This window comes from Rana temporaria, chromosome 7, assembly GCF_905171775.1.
Source record: "Rana temporaria chromosome 7, aRanTem1.1, whole genome shotgun sequence".
Lineage (NCBI taxonomy): Eukaryota > Metazoa > Chordata > Amphibia > Anura > Ranidae > Rana > Rana temporaria.
Window position 1 is genome coordinate 11966483 of NC_053495.1, and position 18117 is coordinate 11984599.

Below are 18117 nucleotides of genomic sequence, written 5' to 3' on the forward strand. Positions count from 1 at the left end.
TTCTAGTTCTACGCCGAACTCAACGGAAGCGCCACCTAGCGGCCAGCGTAAATATGCACCCTAAGATACAACGGCGTAGGAGACTTACGCCGCTTGTATCTTAGCCTAATTTAAGCGTTTCTGGTTTCCAGAATACGCTTAAATTTACGACGGCGTCGATTCAGAGTTACAACGGCGTATCTACTGATACACCGGCGTAAACGTCTCTGAATCCACCTATATGAGCTTAGCAAAACGTACTTTAGTAGATTGTAGGGTTGCCATCTGTCCAGGACTCACCCAGACAGTCCTAGCTTTGAATCATGTGTCCGGGTTTCAGTCAATCCGGACACAATATTCAGACAGGAATGTGGCTCAGAAAAGTGCTTGACAGGAGGGTGAGGGGGCGCTATGCACGCCACATTACTGTTCTCTTTGGACCGCACAGAGGTGTCCCAGGTCTATTACAATCCTCTAGTCCAGGGATATGCAATTAGCGGACCTCCAGCTGTTGCAGAACTACAATTCCCATGAGGCATAGCAAGACTCTGACAGCCACAAGCATGACACCCAGAGGCATGATGGGACTTGTAGTTTTGTAACAGCTGGAGGTCCGCTAATTGCATATCCCTGCTCTAGTCAATAGTGTATGCTAAAAGAAAAAAAATCTAAGTTGTTCGGGTTTGGCTTGAAGAAAAGGTGGCAACCCTAGTAGATTGAGAAGAGTGAGAGGTGGGTGTGAGCTGCCTGGTGATGTTCAACAGGAAGGAGGCGGGGAGAAAAATAATTACGGCCTACGGGGTAAAAGTTCATACACGTGTGATGGAAAATCAAAACTACTTGTGGATGGCGGAAACTGTCCAGGCAGCGCTGAGATTAATATAAGCATTGGAGTAAAACGACAACATAAACAGTGATTTCCTTTTGAACTTGTCTCATAACAGGAAGCCGATTATTCCTGACAGGTGAAAATACAAGCTGCACACATTAGCAGCTGCTTTTTGCAATGCACACAAACTTCCTGACAGATGTAGAGCTTTAAAGCTGAGCTCCGGCCTCACCTTCAGTCTTGCACAGTTGTGCAGACTCCTCTCCTGGACTGAAAAGGCTTTCTTTGAGTTCACTGCACACTGTGAGCTTCTCACAATGTGCATTAGAACCTGCAGCAAGCCATAGGTAGATTCAGTAAGAGGTAGGCCGGCTTATCAGTAGATAAGCCGACCTAACTCTGAATCTGCACCGACTTATGTTTAAGTGTATTCTCAATCAGAGATACGCTTAAACATATCTAAGATACGACGGCTTGCGCCGTCCTATCTTAGGTTGCAATATTGAGGCTGGCCGCTAGGTGGCGCTTCCATTGCGGTCGGCGTAGAATATGTAAATTAGTAGATACGCCGATTCACAAACGTACGCCTGGCCGCCGCAGTACATTTACGCCGTTTACGTAAGGCATTATCAGGCCTAAAGTTATTCCATCTATTAGATGGAATAGTAATGTTAAAGTATGGCCGCCGTTCCCGCTTCGAAATTTTTACGTCGTTTGCGTAAGTCGTCCGCGAATAGCGATTTACGTCGTTTACGTCCACGTCAAAATCAATAGGCCCGTGCGGCGTACTTAGCCGCATTGCACACTGGGAAATGTAGGCGCCCGGCGCATGCGCAGTTAAAAAAAAAACTTCAAAAACGTAAGGTCAAGCCCCATTAACATAAAACACGCCCCCCTTACACACATTTGAATTAGGCGCCCTTACACCCGCCCGCTTTAGGCTACGCCGCTGTATCTTAGCAGGCAAGTACATTGTGAATCATGTACTTGCCTAGCTAACTTACGGCGGCGTAGCCTAAACACGCTAAGCTACGCCGCTGTAAGTTTAAGCCAAGCTACCTGAATCTACCTACTAGTGTTTATGTCGGTCTGTCCGACAGAAGCCGGCCGTTGAAAAACCAGCATCAGGGGTGCTGTTAAGAAGCGTGATGTAAAGGGGGCGCTGTGATGTAAGGGAAGGCTGCGATGGACTGTGATTTAAAGGGGGGAATGTATTGTGAAAAGGGGGACTGTGATGTAAAAGGGGGCACTGTATTGTGAAGGGGATGTGATGTAAAGGGGGGGGGGGGTCTGTGGTGTTAAGGGGGAGACTGTGATGTAAAGGAGGGGACTTTGATGTAAAGGGAGGCTCTGTAATCTAAAGGGTGGACTGTATGCAAAGGGGAGGGGGTCAGCTATGTAAAGTGGAGAGGGGGTTGTGATGTAAAAGGGGCACTGTATTGTGAAAGGGAAGTTGTAATGTAAAGGGGATCTGTGATGTTAAGGGGGAGACTGTGATGTAAAGGGGGGACTGTGATCCAAAGGGAGGCTCTGTAATCTAAAGGGGGGGTTGTATTGTAAAGGGGGGCTGTGATGCAAAGGGGAGGGGGGTCAGCTATGTAAAGGGGGTCTATGATGTAAAGAGGAGGTAGGGTTGTGATGTAAAAGGGGCACTGTATTGTGAAGGGGATTTTGTAATGTAAAGGGGGATCTGTGATGTTAAGGGGGAGACTGTGATGTAAAGGGGGAGACTGTGATGTAAAGGGGGAGACTGTGATTTAAAAGGGAGACTGTGATGTAAAGGGGGGGACTGTGATCCAAAGGGAGGCTCTGTAATTTTTTTTTTTTTTCCAATTAACATTTTTTTTTTATTGGTATAAATCGGTTCGAGGCTCTGTAATTTAAAGGAGGGGGGCAGTGATACAAAGTGGGGGGAGGGTAGCTATGTAAAGGGGGTCTATGATGTAAAGAAGAGGTAGGGCTGTAATGTAAGAGGGGCACTGTATTGTGAAGAGGATGTTGTAATGTAAAGGGGGATCTGTGATGTTTAGTGGGAGACTGCGATGTAAAGGGAGGTCTGTAATCTAAAGGGGGGACTGTATTGTAAAAAGGGGCTGTGATGCAAAGGGGGGGGGTCAGCTATGTAAAGGGGGTCTGTGATGTAAAGGGGAGGGGAGTTGTGATGTAAAAGGGGCACTGTATTGTGAAGGGGATGTTGTAATGTAAAGGGGGATCTGTGATGTTAAGGGGGAGACTGTGATGTAAAGGATAGGACTGCAATGTAAAGGGGGCACTGGGATCCAAAGGGAGGCTGTGTAATCTAAAGGGGGGGGCTGTATTGTAAAGGGGGGCTGTGATGTAAAAGGGAGAGGGGGTTGTGATGTAAAAGGTGGCACTGTATTGTGAAGGGGATGTTGTAATGTAAAGGGGGATCTGTGATGTTAAGGGGGAGACTGTGATGTAAAGGAGGGGACTGCAATGTAAAGGGGGGGACTGTGATCCAAAGGGAGGCTCTGTAATGTAAAGGGGGGGGGGGCTATGTAAAGGGGGTCTATGATGTAAAGGGGGGGGGGTCAGCTATGTAAAGGGGGTCTATGATGTAAAGGAGGGGTGTCAGCTATGTAAAGGGGGTATATGATGTAAAGGGGGAGGGGGGGTCAGCTATGTAAAGGGGGTCTATGATGTAAAGGGGGGGGGGGGTCAGCTATGTAAAGGGGGTCTATGATGTAAAGGAGGGGTGTCAGCTATGTAAAGGGGGTATATGATGTAAAGGGGGAGGGGGGGTCAGCTATGTAAAGGGGGGGCAGCTATGTAAAGGGGGTCTATGATGTAAAGGGGGGGGGTCAGCTATGTAAAGGGGGGGTCAGCTATGTAAAGGGGGGGTCAGATATGTAAAGGGGGTCTATGATGTAAAGGGGGGGTCAGCTATGTAAAGGGGGGGGTCAGCTATGTAAAGGGGGTCTATGGTGTAAAGGGGGGGGGTCAGCTATGTAAAGGGGGGGGGGTCAGCTATGTAAAGGGGGTCTATGATGTAAAGGGGGGGGGTCAGCTATGTAAAGGGGGGGGTTAGCTATGTAAAGGGGGTCTATGGTGTAAAGGGGGGGGGTCAGCTATGTAAAGGGGGGGTCAGCTATGTAAAGGGGGTCTATGATGTAAAGGAGGGGGGTCAGCTATGTAAAGGGGGTATATTATGTAAAGGAGGAGGGGGGGTCAGCTATGTAAAGGGGGTCTATGATGTAAAGGGGGGGGAGTCAGCTATGTAAAGGAGGGGGGTCAGCTATGTAAAGGGGGTCTATGATGTAAAGGGGGGGGGTCAGCTATGTAAAGGGGGGTCAGCTATGTAAAGGGGGGGTGAGCTATGTAAAGGGGGTCTATGATGTAAAGAGGAGCTGAGCAATAGCACAAACATGAGATTTGGACCTCTACTGGAAGACATTTTTAATGACCCGACCTCCATGAATTGTAAATCAATACTCTGCTATATAATATATACAAGATCATGCCATACTTGTGTTAATTCATGATAACTGGAAAAAAGAAAAGATCACAACATTTATACTGTTGCCCATGGTGACCAATCAGAATTCTTGCTTGTTTATTTCTATAAATTGGAAGGAGATACCTGATTGGTTGCCTAAAAAAAAAAAAATAATTCTGTTGTCATTATTCTTTCTCCAGTTGTCTTGAATGAGCCCCATGATTGTTTCTGTGGATGACGAGGAGAAGAACGAATGGCCGGTATTTTACGGGTTCCGCCACACTAAGTTGCGTACGGCCACCTTGACCCTCTGCCCACAGAGGTTTGCACTTTAAACATTTCTCACCATAAAGGATGCGGTTTATCTATTTTAAAACACAATTTGCATGGTAGGTCAGGATACGAATGGCTTAGCTTAGCAGAGAATCAGAATTTGGCAGGAAGTCAAGATCATGCTCATTTGTGTAGGCAAAGATAGAGTTTACATATGCAAACAGTCAGATTAAAGAGCTGATGGATATACATTCGGGACAATACATACACATACTTAAAGCTGAACTCCGCTATAAATCATGTCTAGATACAAGAGGCGTGTGTGTTCCTACTGTGAGATTTGTGTATTTCTTCCAGATCTGTGCAGTAATCCAGTGTGAGACTTCCTGTAATAAAGACCGCTCACTGCTGTTCTCTCTCCTTGTGCAGGGTGACAGGTCTTGTCTCCGCCCCCTCCTATAGTTCTCTGCAGTGGGTGGAGTCTGCTGGGCCCCTCCCACAGCTCTGCTCTCTCTCCTTGTGCAGGATGACTGGTCTTGTCTCCGCCCCCTCCTATAGTTCTCTGCAGTGGGTGGAGTCTGCTGAGCCCCTCCCACAGCTCTGCTCTCTCTCTTTGTGCAGGGTGACTGGTCTTGTCTCCACCCCCTTCTGTAGTTCTCTGCAGTGGGTGGAGTCTGCTTGGCCCCTCCCACAGCTCTGCTCTCTCTATCCTTGTGCAGGGTTGACTGGTCTTGTCTCCGCCCTCTCCTGTAGTTCTTGGCAGTGGGTGGAGTCTGCTGGACCCCTCCCACAGCTCTACTCTCTCTCTGTATCTCCTTGTGCAGTGTTACTGGTCTTGTCTCCACCCCATACTGTAGTTTTCTGCAGACAGCTTATAGTGGGTGGGGTCTACTGGGCCCCTCCCACCGCTTTGCACTCTCTCCTTGTGCAGGGTGACTGGTCTTGTCCTTGCCCACTTTTGTTAGTTTCTGCAGGTAAACCTGTGGCTGTGTCTTTATGCGCTTCATCACATGCCTGACGAAGGGGTCCTGCGTGGCTCCGAAACATGGCACCTTTGTGATGTGATCTCTTCTCATTAAAACTTTTTGGACGAAAATGTTGTCGATTCATGGTGTTCTGGCGAATATGTATGCTTCTTTTATGTGGCTTGAGTTGCCAGGTGCTGCGTGCAGGCAGCCTATTCAAGTCTATACGGGTGCAGTGGATGCACAGACACAGTCCCTAGTCCCAGTCTGACAGGCGTGCAACTGCGGCTGAGCAGTCCCCAATGCACACTGTTTGTGTTTGGGGGCCACACACCTGCGTTTCTGTGCAGCTGCTGCGTCCCCATAGACTTGAATAGGCTACTTGCATGCAGCACCTGGCAGCTCCATATAACCACTCAAGAAGCGTGCTGGCGTATGTGCTAATCCAGTAAGCAGTTTAATGAAGTGCATAGGAAGTAGAACACAGTCCATGGTTGCTCCTGATAGCCACACCCCATAGACGCGTTTCGTCCCGGCTCCAGCTGTATAAACACATGGCCCATTTGCGGGCTATGGGCATTAGTGTCTGTGTGAATGAGGCCTTATATTTCACATATCATGAATAACTGTGAGGATGCTCTCTTATGATAGATAAAACACAATGGTGTGCTTTGTGCGCTGTCCACTGCAGCAACTTATATTTCATCCCCTGCATAGCTCCGTATTTTGTAGAACATGGGGGTAGGTAGGGGAACAATAATAGAGGGGGACTGTCATACAGAAAGAAGAATTACATGGGTGGAAGACTATCAAGTCATGGCCTGCAATGGATGAGGTCTGATACGTCACAGCAGGTGACGTCTGATACGTCAGATGAGGTCTGATACCTCACAGCAGGTGATGTCCGATACGTCAGATGAGGTCCGATACGTCACAGCAGGTGACGTCCGATACGTCAGATGAGGTCCTATACGTCACAGCAGGTGACGTCCGATACGTCAGATGAGGTCCGATACGTCACAGCAGGTGATGTCCGATACGTCAGATGAGGTCCGATACGTCACAGCAGGTGACGTCCGATACGTCAGATGAGGTCCGATACGTCACATACGTCACATGACTGACTTCTTTGCCCTTTCAGGGACAAATTTATGTCCATAAAACAGAAGCGGGAGTTCATCGGCGGGCTTCTGTTGATCTCGTGCTTGGAGGAAAAGTCCCCGTGTTGTCCATATTGTGCAATCACATAACTTGAGATGGAATCTAGAACACATATTTTGACTCTGAGTCAGGTCTGTTTGGCTGAAGCTCTCAATGTCTTGTGCCTCGGTGGAATCCCTGGAGTCATATATATGCTAATGCAACATTAAAACGCACTTAGAGCTGAACTGAAGGCATTTTCATAACAGTTGTGAGCAGGCAGGTTATTTATCACCGATGAGGCATGCAATAGGGTGGATTTACTAAAAAGCAATTAGGCTGTGCACGCCGCAAGTGCAGTTGATCAAGAGCTTAGTAAATGAGGTGAAGCTTCACTTGCAAAGAATGTCCAATCACTTGCAAGGAAATTTTTTAAAAATACATTTTTTATTGCACATGCATGGATAATGGAAGTCCATAGCTCCAAACTGTCCCTGATTTGGAGCAATGTCCCTCTGCCCCTCATTTGTCCCTCATTTTGGTCTGATCTATTTAGATGTATATAAAATGCACTTTTTATTTCTCAAAAAGTTTTTTCAAGCCCTAAACATTTAATCTGATTTCTAAATTGCTGCATTTGTAAATTCCAAAAGCCAATATAAAAGGAATAGTATTGGTTAAAAAAAAAGCACTTATGGGTTTAACCAATTTCATTTTTTCGTACAATTCTCATTTAAGGAGGCGTGGCCAAGGGATGTGTCCCATGCCTGCATACTTTTGCTGATATGTGTCCCTCATTCCCATCTAAAAAAGTTGGGAGGTATGGAAGTCAGCAGAGCTTCCCCTTGCTTACTAAACTCTAGCAAGTACACTAGCAAAGTGCACAGTCTATTTGCCTTTAGTAAATCAACCCCTATGTCTCTTCTGCAATAAAATACACCTCCCTGCTCCTAGCATTCTCTGGCATGTATACTGAGCTGCGCATGCTCAGCTTAGATTAGGTCCCAGTGTGCCAGGAAGGCTAACGGTCCCAGTGTGCCAGGAAGACTAACGGTCCCAGTGTGCCAGGAAGACTAACGGTCCCAGTGTGCCAGGAAGACTAACGGTCCCAGTGTGCCAGGAAGACTAACGGTCCCAGTGTGCCAGGAAGACTAACGGTCCCAGTGTGCCAGGAAGACTAACAGTCCTAGAGTGCCAGGAACACTAACGGTCCCAGTGTGCCAGGAACACTAACGGTCCCAGTAACACTAACGTTCCCAGTGTGCCAGGAACACTAACGGTCCCAGTGTGCCAGGAAGACTAACAGCCCCAGTGTGCCAGGAAGACTAACGGTCCCAGTGTGCCAGGAAGACTCAGGCCCTGTACACACGATCAGTCCAAACTGATGAAAACGGACTGAAGGTCCGTTTCATCGGTTAACCGATGAAGCTGACTGATGGTCTGATGTGCCTACACACCATCAGTTCAAAAACCGATCGAGTCCACGTGCAGAGAAAATGAAGTTCAATGCTTCCAAGCATGCGTCGACTTGATTCTCAGCATGCCCGGGTTTGGAACCGATGCTTTTGCGTACTAACCATCGGTTTTGACCTATCGGTCAGGTGTCCATGGGTCCAATTTTAAAGCAAGTTCTCTGTTTTTGGACCCAAGGACAACTGACCGATGGGCCGCACACACGGTCGGTTTGGACCGATGAAACTGAACTTCAGTTCGTTTTCATCAGTTTGGACTGATCGTGTGTACAGGGCCTCACAGTCCCAGAGTGCCAGGAAGACTAACAGTCCCAGAGTGCCAGGAAGACTAACGGTCCCAGTGTGCCAGGAAGACTAAGAGAGAGAGAGAGAGAGACTTGTAAAGCGCAACACATGCGAACTGAATCGCCTCTGGGCGCTGTATCCATTTCATGGGTAAGGAACCCCTTGACCTCAGAAGAGATGGGTTTTAATCTTTCTCCTGAAGGCCAAGTGGTCCGACTCCAGTCGGATGGTGGTTGGTAGTGCATTCCACAGGCGAGGTCCCTGGACTGCAAATCTTCGATCTCCTTTGGACTTGTATCTGGCCTTGGGTATCTGGAGGAGGTTTTGATTGGTGGATCGCAGAATGCGATTGGGGTTATGGGCTTTTATTTTTCTGCATAGATATTGGGGGGCGTTGCCTTGAATACACTTATGTATTAGGCAGAGTGCCTTGAAAGTGATTCTGTCTTTTACCGGCAACCAATGAAGGGATCTCAGTGAAGGTGAGATTGATTCCCATGGTTTTTTTCCAGTCACTAGTCGAGCGGCCGTATTTTGAACGACTTGCAGACGAGTGATTTGGTATTTGGGGAGTCCTAGATAGAGGGCATTTGCATAGTCGGTCTGGAATTGATGATTGTTCCCACCACGACTGCAATGTCCTCTTTCGGGATAAAGGGCGTGAGTCTGCGTAGTAGGCGCAGCAGATGGTGGGATCCGCTGACTACTGACCCTATTTGTGCATCCATTGTCATGTAGGTATCGAAAATGACTCCGAGACTTTTGACTTTGGTGCTAGGGGTGATAGTTTTACCCAGAATGGGTGGGGGAGTCCATGTTGACGCGGGGTGATTTTTCCGGTTAGCGTGAAGCAGGAGAAGTTCTGTTTTCGAACCATTGAGTTTAAGATAACTGTTTGTCATCCAGTTATCTATTAGAGTGAGGCATTTCTCTAGTCCAAGAGAATGATCCTTTTTGTTGTAGATGCGGAAATACAGTTGTGTGTCGTCTGCATGGGAGTGGTAAAGTAACTTCTGGTTACTGATGATTTCAAAGAGAGGGCGAAGATAGATATTAAACAATACGGGCGATAAGGGAGATCCCTGAGGGACTCCGCATGACACTGTACGTTTTTCAGAAGTGAAAGACCCCAGTTTCACTATTTGTGATCAGTTTTCCAAGAAGGAGGAGAACCAGGGTAAAACACATTCAGCGACTCCGGCTACTTCCGCTAGCCTAGCCAGTAGTAGTCCGTGGTCTACAGTGTCAAAAGCCGCGCTTAGGTCCAGCAGTATCAGGAGACAAGATTCTCCTTCGTCTGCGGCCTCTAGAGCGTCATCCCATATTTTAAGCAGCGCCGTTTCTGTTCCGTGACCCGGACGGAAGCCTGATTGAAACGGATCGAGTAATTTATGGGTGTCTAAATGCAGTTGCAGCTGTTGTACAACTACTTTCTCCATTACCTTGGAGAAGACATTTAGAGCTGTTATGGGCCTCCGGTTGTTTGGGTCTTTGGGGTCGAGGGTAGTTTTTTTTAGAATTGGTTTTATTGTACCTTGTCCTAAGGGTCCCAGTGTGCCAGGAAGACTAACGGTCCCAGTGTGCCAGGAAGACTAATGCCACGTACACACGATCGGACATTCCGACAACAAAACCATGGATTTTTTTCCGACGGATGTTGGCTCAAACTTGTCTTGTCACTTGTCACAGGACCCGTTCTGTTGTTATGGCAACATAGATAAACACATCTCGACGCTGTGTATTTGGGGAAATGCCCCCCAATACCTATGCGACAAAATAAAAGCCTACAACCCCAATCGCGCTCTGCGATCCTCCAACCAAAATTTACTCCAAATCCCCAAAACCAGATACAAGTCCAAAGGAGAAAGAAGATTTGCTGTCCAAGGCCCTCGACTTTGGAACACTTTGCCAACCTCCATTCGTTTGGAGGAGAACCACTTGGCCTTTAGGAGAAAGATCAAAACCCATCTCTTCTGAGCTCAAGGGAGAAGTGCTCAAACAAGCGCCCAGAGGCGATTCAGTTCGCATGTGTAGCGCTATATAAATGTTTCACTCACTCACTCACTCACTGTGATCAGCCCTAAATCGCGTCATTTCCTGTAAGGAAATAACACGATTTTTGATCACAGTACTTCCCACAGACCCCTGGGAAATGATGACACATTATTTTCCAGGAGCACCGGCGAGGAAGGAAGTGACGAAAAGCTCAGTGGACAAGGAAGTGGCAGATTAGGAGCCCCCCACCTAGCAACAGGGCGATTCTGGTAAGTAAGGAAAAAAAAGAATTTATTTTTTTATAGGTTTAGAGGAGTCAGATTCTGAAAAAGAAAATTTCAAGGTGGAACTTTGCTTTAAGTGGAACTAAAGAATATTCATGTAAATATAAATATATATATACAGGGCTGGACTGGGACAAAAATTTGGCCCTGGACTTCATCCAGACCGGCCCACTTTAATTCAATAAAATGCTGCCCCCCCCCTGAAAAATCACGCCCACCAACAGGCCCCTACATCCATTATTGTATATCATGAGAGGGTGAGAGGGGGGTGAGTGTAAGAAAAAGAGAGTGAGTGTAAAAGAGAGGGGGTGAGTGTAGGACCCCTTTTTACACTGAGGCGTTTTTTAGGCACTTTTGGGCTAAAAATAGCGCCTGTAAAGTGGCTGAAAAACGCTTCCGCTGCAGTCCCAGTGTGAAAGCCTGAGTGCTTTCACACTGGGGTGCTGCCAGGGCGTTAGAAAAAGTCCTCCAAGCAGCATCTCTGTTTTAAAAAACGGCCCACTGAGCCATCGGCCCACCGGGAAACTCCCTGTAGTCCCTATGGCCAGTCCATCCCTGTATATATATATATATATATATATATATATATATATATATATATATATATATATACACAGGGTTTGACAAATTTGCTTGGAATCTAGGAGCCAGCTAAAAAAGTTAGGAGCCAGAAACGCGCCCCGTGCAGAAGCGAACACATACGTGAGTAAATTCTTTTGCAGGTAGAACAACCTCATCTGTGGTTTTACCTGAGCCTTTCATTCTAAACCCCAAGCCACATCTACAGTATAGTGCCAGCGAAGCACTCATGTTATAGCGCAGGGATATGCAATTAGCGGACCTCCAGCTGTTGCAAAACTACAAGTCCCATCATGCCTCTGAGTGTTATGCTTGTGGCTGTCCGAGTCTTGCTATGCCTCATGGGATTTGTAGTTCTGCAACATCTGGAGGTCCGCTAATTGCAAAACACCGTTATAGCGCATCATAGTGTACAGCTTATACATGCGCTGTGGTGCGACGTGTTACAAAGAATGGTGCAGGGGTGCTAAAATACCATTTGCAGTTCCCCCGGCAAAGTATCATCAGGCACTAAGGATATTTAGGAATCTCCTGTGCAATTCTCCCTCCCGGCATCACCTGTAATTGAAATGTTTGCCTCGGGCAGACTGACCCCTTAAACGGGAAGTTTTTTTTTTTTTAGTCACAGAGCGAAGCGTTCTCAGAGGCGGCAATAATTCGAGAAAGTCGTGGCATTGTTTGGGCGCATTATACCGCCGTATTGTGTGCAGCTGTGATGTCTGTCTCTGTGACAGCGATATCGGCAGGAGGTAACCTGATTTGTGAGCCCACATAATGGAATCGGCACTATTTAAATGTCAAGTTCTTATTTTGTAAATGGCTTTGCTTTATGGCTTGTGCACAGCGCAAAAATCTCCGCGGCCGTAAGCGAGACTTATTTATATCCTTAGTCGATAAAAGGACAAGCTCGCGGGGGCCCTTCTCCCGACAATAATATTTCTGCGGTTTTATTTTTATTACAGTTAAAGGATCAGAAAAGCGAACAGACAAATTACCTTTATGCTAAACGCCTTACCCCTGACATCGAGGAGAGGCCTCATTCACACGAGTTGCACGGCCGCGCATTCTGGGGTAGAGGCGAAAAAGACAGAAAAAGCTTAAAGGGGTTGTAAAGGTACAATTTTTATTTTTTCCTAAATATCTTCCTTTACCTTAGTGCAGTCCTCCTTCACTTACCTCATCCTTCCATTTTGCTTTTAAATGTCCTTATTTCTTCTGAGAAATCCTCACTTCCTGTTCTTCTGTCTGTAACTCCACACAGTAATGCGAGGCTTTCTCCCTGGTGTGGAGTGTCGTGCTCGCCCCCTCCCTTGGACTGCAGGAGAGTCAGGACGCTCTCTACATTGCAGATAGAGAAAGGGGCTGTGTGTTAGTGGGCGTCCTGACGGGTCACAGGAGTAACGCCCCTACTAAAGTGCATTAATGCAAGTCTAACGCCCATACTAAAGCACACTAACGCCCATACTAAAGCACACTAACGCCCATACTAAAGCGCATTAATGCCAGTCTGCCGTCCCATACTAAAGCGCATTACTGCCAGTCTAACGCCCATACTAATGTGCATTAACGCCAGTCTAACGCCCATACAAAAGCACACTAACGCCCATACTAAAGCGCATTAATGCCAGTCTGCCGCCCATACTAAAGCGCATTACCGCCAGTCTAACGCCCATACTAAAGCGCATTAACGCCAGTCTAACGCCCATACTAAAGCACACTAACGCCCATACTAAAGCGCATTAATGCCAGTCTGCCGCCCATACTAAAGCGCATTACCACCAGTCTAACGGCCATACTAAAGCGCATTACTGCCAGTCTAACGCCCATACTAAAGCGCATTAACGCCAGTTTAACGCCCATACTAAAGCACATTACCGCCAGTCTAACGCCCATACTAAAGCGCATTACCGCCAGTCTAACACTTATACTAAAGCGCATTAATGCCAGTCTAACGCCCATACTAAAGCGCATTACCGCCAGTCTAACGCTTATACTAAAGCACATTACCGCCAGTCTAATGCCCATACTAAAGCGTATTACCGCCAGTCTAACGCCCATACTAAAGCACATTAATTCCAGTCTAACGCTTATACTAAAGCACATTACCGCCAGTCTAATGCCCATACTAAAGCGCATTACCGCCAGTCTAACGCCTATACTAAAGCGCATTACCGCCAGTCTAACGCCTATACTAAAGCGCATTAATGCCAGTCTAACGCCCATACTAAAGCACATTACCGCCAGTCTAACGCCCATACTAAAGCGCATTACCGCCAGTCTAACGCCCATACTAAAGCGCATTACCGCCAGTCTAACGCCCATACTAAAGCGCATTACCGCCAGTCTGACGCCCATACTAAAGCGCATTACCGCCAGTCTAACGCCAGGGAACACACGATCAATGACGGCGCCACAGTGAAGAACGGGGAAGATGTGTTAACACACAGCTCTCCCCGTTCTTCAGCTCCGGAGGACTGATCACGCGACACCAGCGGCGATCAGGTGCCGCGGTCACAGAGCTTCGGACCAGGTCGCGTGCACAAACCGGCGGCGCGCGCGACCCCACGGCTGGGCTTAAAGGGCAACGTACATGTACGTGGATGTGCTCAGCCGTGCCATTCTGCCGACGTATATCGGTGTGAAGGGGTCCTTAAGTGGTTAAGGATAGTAAAACTCTGCCAGTAAACAGCCCACTTCCTGTTTCCTGTCTGGTCATTAGCCTAGGCTTATGACATCATACACAGCTCTCTCCCTCTCACTCTCCTGGGAGTTTGCAAGGAAGGGAAGGGAGAGGGGGTGAGTCATAAGAGGGCCAATGAGAGCTGCAGAGCTGTGCCTCTGTGTGTCTGTGTAAATCCAGGAAGTGAACAGGCAGCGGCTTCAGCTGCCCACAGTTAAAATGGCTGCAGCTAGACTCAGTGGAGGGAGATTTCTGCAGCATATTTGGCAAGTACCGAATCGCAGTCTATATAAAATAATATGCAAAGTGGTTGGAGGGAAGCTTCAGATTGGCAAAGATGTTTTCATTACAAATTATGCGAGCAGACTGCAGTTCCTCTTTAAGAAATTTAGCAAACTGTCAATTCTTACCTGCTTCTGCTCTGGAGATTGTGATGTAGACCCTTTTCTCCGGCTGACTGCAGAGTGGGAGGGTCTTTCTACCCTATAGTCACCTGACCAGTCCCAGTGATGTCATAATAAAAACAGCAGCACCGTGTCCAGTTCAGGAGTCTGTGATTGCCGTTACCATTCAGGTGAGAAGGTGGTGGGAATATCTGGACACGGGATCCGGATTCTGTGACTGCAAATAAGAGAAATTAGAATTCATTGACAGTTACAGAAAATGACAGCGGACTGCAAACTGAGCCGGAAAGGTGATTATTAACCACTTAAGACCCGGACCTTTAGGCAGCTAAAGGACCTGGCCAGTTTTTGCGATTCGGCACTGCGTCGCTTTAACTGACAATTGCGCGGTCGTGCGACGTGGCTCCCAAAAAAAAATGGCGTCCTTTTTTTCCCACAAATAGAGATTTCTTTTGGTGGTATTTGATCACCTCTGCGGTTATTATTTTTTGCGCTATAAACAAAAATAGAGCGACAATTTTGAAAAAAAATTAATATTTTTAACTTTTTGCTATAATAAATATCCCAAAAAAAAGATATAAAAAAACATTTTTTTTTTCCCTCAGTTTAGGCCGATACGTATTCTTCTACCTATTTTTGGTTAAAAAAAAATCGCAATAAGCGTTTATTGATTGGTTTGCGCAAAATTTATAGCGTTTACAAAATAGGGGATAGTTTTATTGCATTTTTATAAAAAAAAAATTTTTTACTACTAATTTTTCGTGACTGCGGCATTATGGCGGACACTTCGGACAATTTTGACACATTTTTGGGACCATTGTCATTTTCACAGCAACAAATGCTATAAAAATGCACTGATTACTGTGAAAATGACAATTGCAGTTTGGGAGTTAACCACAAGGGGGCGCTGAAGGGGTTAAGTGTGACCGCATCTCTGTTTCTAACTGTAGGGGGGTGTGGCTGTAGGTGTGACATCATTGATTGTGTTTCCCTATAAAAGGGAACACACGATCGATGACGCCGCCACAGTGAAGAACGGGGAAGCTGTGTTTACACACACCTCTCCCCGTTCTTCAGCTCCGGGGAGCGATCACGGGACTCCAGCGGCGATCGGGTCCGCGGGTACCGCGGTTACGGAGCTTCAGACGGGGTCGCGGGTGGGCGCGCGCCCGCGACCCATGGCTGGGAACTTAAAGAGGACGTACCTGTACGTGCTTGTGCCCAGCCGTGCCATTCTGCCGACGTATATGTGCAGGAGGCGGTCCTTAAGTGGTTAAAGCTTCACTCTCAATCAACTTGGACTACTTGTAATCCTATTGCTGCTAGCATTAGTAAATAGATAGGAAGGGAGATCAGATTTACTTGTTTTAAAAAAAAAATAGATTTTTAAACGTTTCTTCAGTTACTTCCTGGTTTCTGGCCTAGGGCAAAATGATGTCATACATTCCCAGGAGTCTTCAGGAGGAGAAGAGGAGGGGCTTTCTCAGCTAAGCAAACTCTTCTGGCCTGTATGCCTGAGGTAAGGGCAGATGGATTCCAGGAAGTAAATCTGCCCTTACTCAAGATGGCAGTAGCTTTAGAGCTGCCCATCAGTGCCACCTCATCAGTGACCACCAATACTGCCTCATCAGTGCAGCCTATCAGTGCCCATCAGTACAACCTATCACTGCCCTTCAGTGGTGCCTATTAGTGCCCACCAGTGCCACATCATCAATGCCTATCAGTGAAGCCTATCAGTGCACATCAGTGAAGGATAAAAATTACCTGTTTGCAAAATTTTATAAAAAAGGAAGAAAAAACGTTTCTGTCTTATTTCGTTTGTTTAGCAAAAAATAAAACCCCCGGCAGTGAGTGAATCCCACCAATAGAAAGATCTATGTGTGTGGAAAAAATGTTAAACATGTCATTTGGGTACAGCGTTGCATGACCGCGCAATTGTCATTCAAAGTGTGACAGCGCTGACAGCTGAAAATTGGCCTGGGCAGGAAGGGGGGGAAAGTGTCCGGAAGTCAAGTGGTTAATAGTGAAGGTGGACCCCCCATGTATTCCCCCCCCCCATGTTCTGTACTCCATTGTCATGTCCCCCCTCATTATTTACCCACATGTGATGCCCCCCTCATAATATACCCCCATGTCATGCCCCTCCTCATGTTCATGCACCCTGCTGTAATGTTCCCCTCATATTGTGTACTCCATTGTCATGCCCCCCCCCCTCATGTATCTCCATGTCAGCCCCCCCCCTTATATAATATATCCACTATTTCATCCCCCTAATATTATGTACCCCATCTCCTGCCCCCCTCATGTACCCCCCATAACATGCCCCCCTCATTATGTACCCCCATGTCATGCCCCCCTCATTATGTACCCCCATGTCATGCCCCCTCATATACTGTACTGCATTGCCATGCCACCCCTCATGTACCGCCATGTCAGCCCCCCCCCCCTTATATAATATAAACCCTATTTAATCCCCCCCCCAATATTATGTACCCCTATGTCATGCCCCTCTCATTATGCACCACCATGTCATGCCCCTCCTCATTATATACCCTCATGTCATGCCCCCTCATTATGTACACCCATATCATGCCCCCCCTCATTATCCACCCCCATGTCATGCCCCCCTCATTATGTACCTCCATGTCACCCCCCCCCCCTTTTATAATATACTCCCTATTTCATCCCCCTAATATTATGTACCTCATGTCATGCCCACCTCATTATGTACCCCATGTCATGCCACACTCATTATGTACCCACATGTGATGCCCCCCTCATTATGTACCTCCGTGTCACCCCCCTTATATAATATACTCCCTATTTCACCCCCCTAATATTATGTATCTCATCTCATGCCCACCTCATTATGTACCCACATGTGATGCCCCCCTCATTATGTACCCACATGTGATGCCCCCCTTCATTATGTACCCCCATATCATACCCCCCTCATTATGTACCCACATGTGATGCCCTCCTCATTATGCACCCCCCTGTCATGCCCCCCTTCATTATGTACCCCCATATCATACCCCCCTCATTATATACCCACATGTGATGCCCCCTCATTATGTACCCCCATGTCATGCCCCCCTTCATTATGTACCCCCATATCATACCCCCCTCATTATATACCCACATGTGATGCCCCCTCATTATGTACCCCCCTGTCATGCCCCCCTTCATTATGTACCCCCATATCATACCCCCCTCATTATATACCCACATGTGATGCCCCCCTTATTATGTACCCCCATGTCAGCTCCCCCTCATTATGTACCGCCCCTTATATTAGGGTGACCAGGCATTCCCGGTTTCCGGGGACAGTTCCCGGATTGAGGACACTGTCCCCGGACCAAGTCTGTCCCCGGATTGGATTTGAACAGGGGCCCGGGCAATTTCAAATTCCCCACTCCGCCGTGCCTACTAGCATAGGGGGTTGTATTTTTTCCCCCATTATCTGTGCCCCTTTCTGATGTTCATGTGCTGGTTCGGAGCGGAAGGAATATTTCTTCAGTTTCGGGTGCATGCCCATTCAGCCTTGGCTTAGGTCCCGGCCAGCCGCCTGCCTATCTCCTTGCCTCCCCTGGCAGAGTGATCTTCCTCCGCTCCCTATCCAGTAGTAGCCGGGGCCCGGAGAGTGAGACTTGAGAGGCTGTGAGGCGGGCGGTGACGGGCAGAGAGTCGCTGATTGCCGCCATTACTAGTAAAGAAAAAATGTCCCCGGTTTTCATTTAAAAAATCTGGTCACCTTACTTTACATGCCCCTTAT

The 18117-nt window shown here is 47.4% G+C and overlaps 1 protein-coding gene across 5 annotated transcripts in view; it reads left to right on the top strand.

Annotated features, from left to right (window-relative positions):
- CCDC71 (coiled-coil domain containing 71) overlaps positions 1 to 18117 on the top strand; it is a 68930-nt gene that overhangs the window by 37857 nt on the left and 12956 nt on the right. The window contains exon 1 of one of the 5 annotated variants that reach the window (XM_040358901.1): positions 12230 to 12372. The exons of the other annotated variants lie outside the window; for them this stretch is intronic. The gene's annotated coding sequence lies outside the window, so the exon portion shown is untranslated. Of the gene's footprint in view, positions 1 to 12229; positions 12373 to 18117 lie in introns of those variants that run through there. 5 annotated transcript variants of the gene reach the window in all.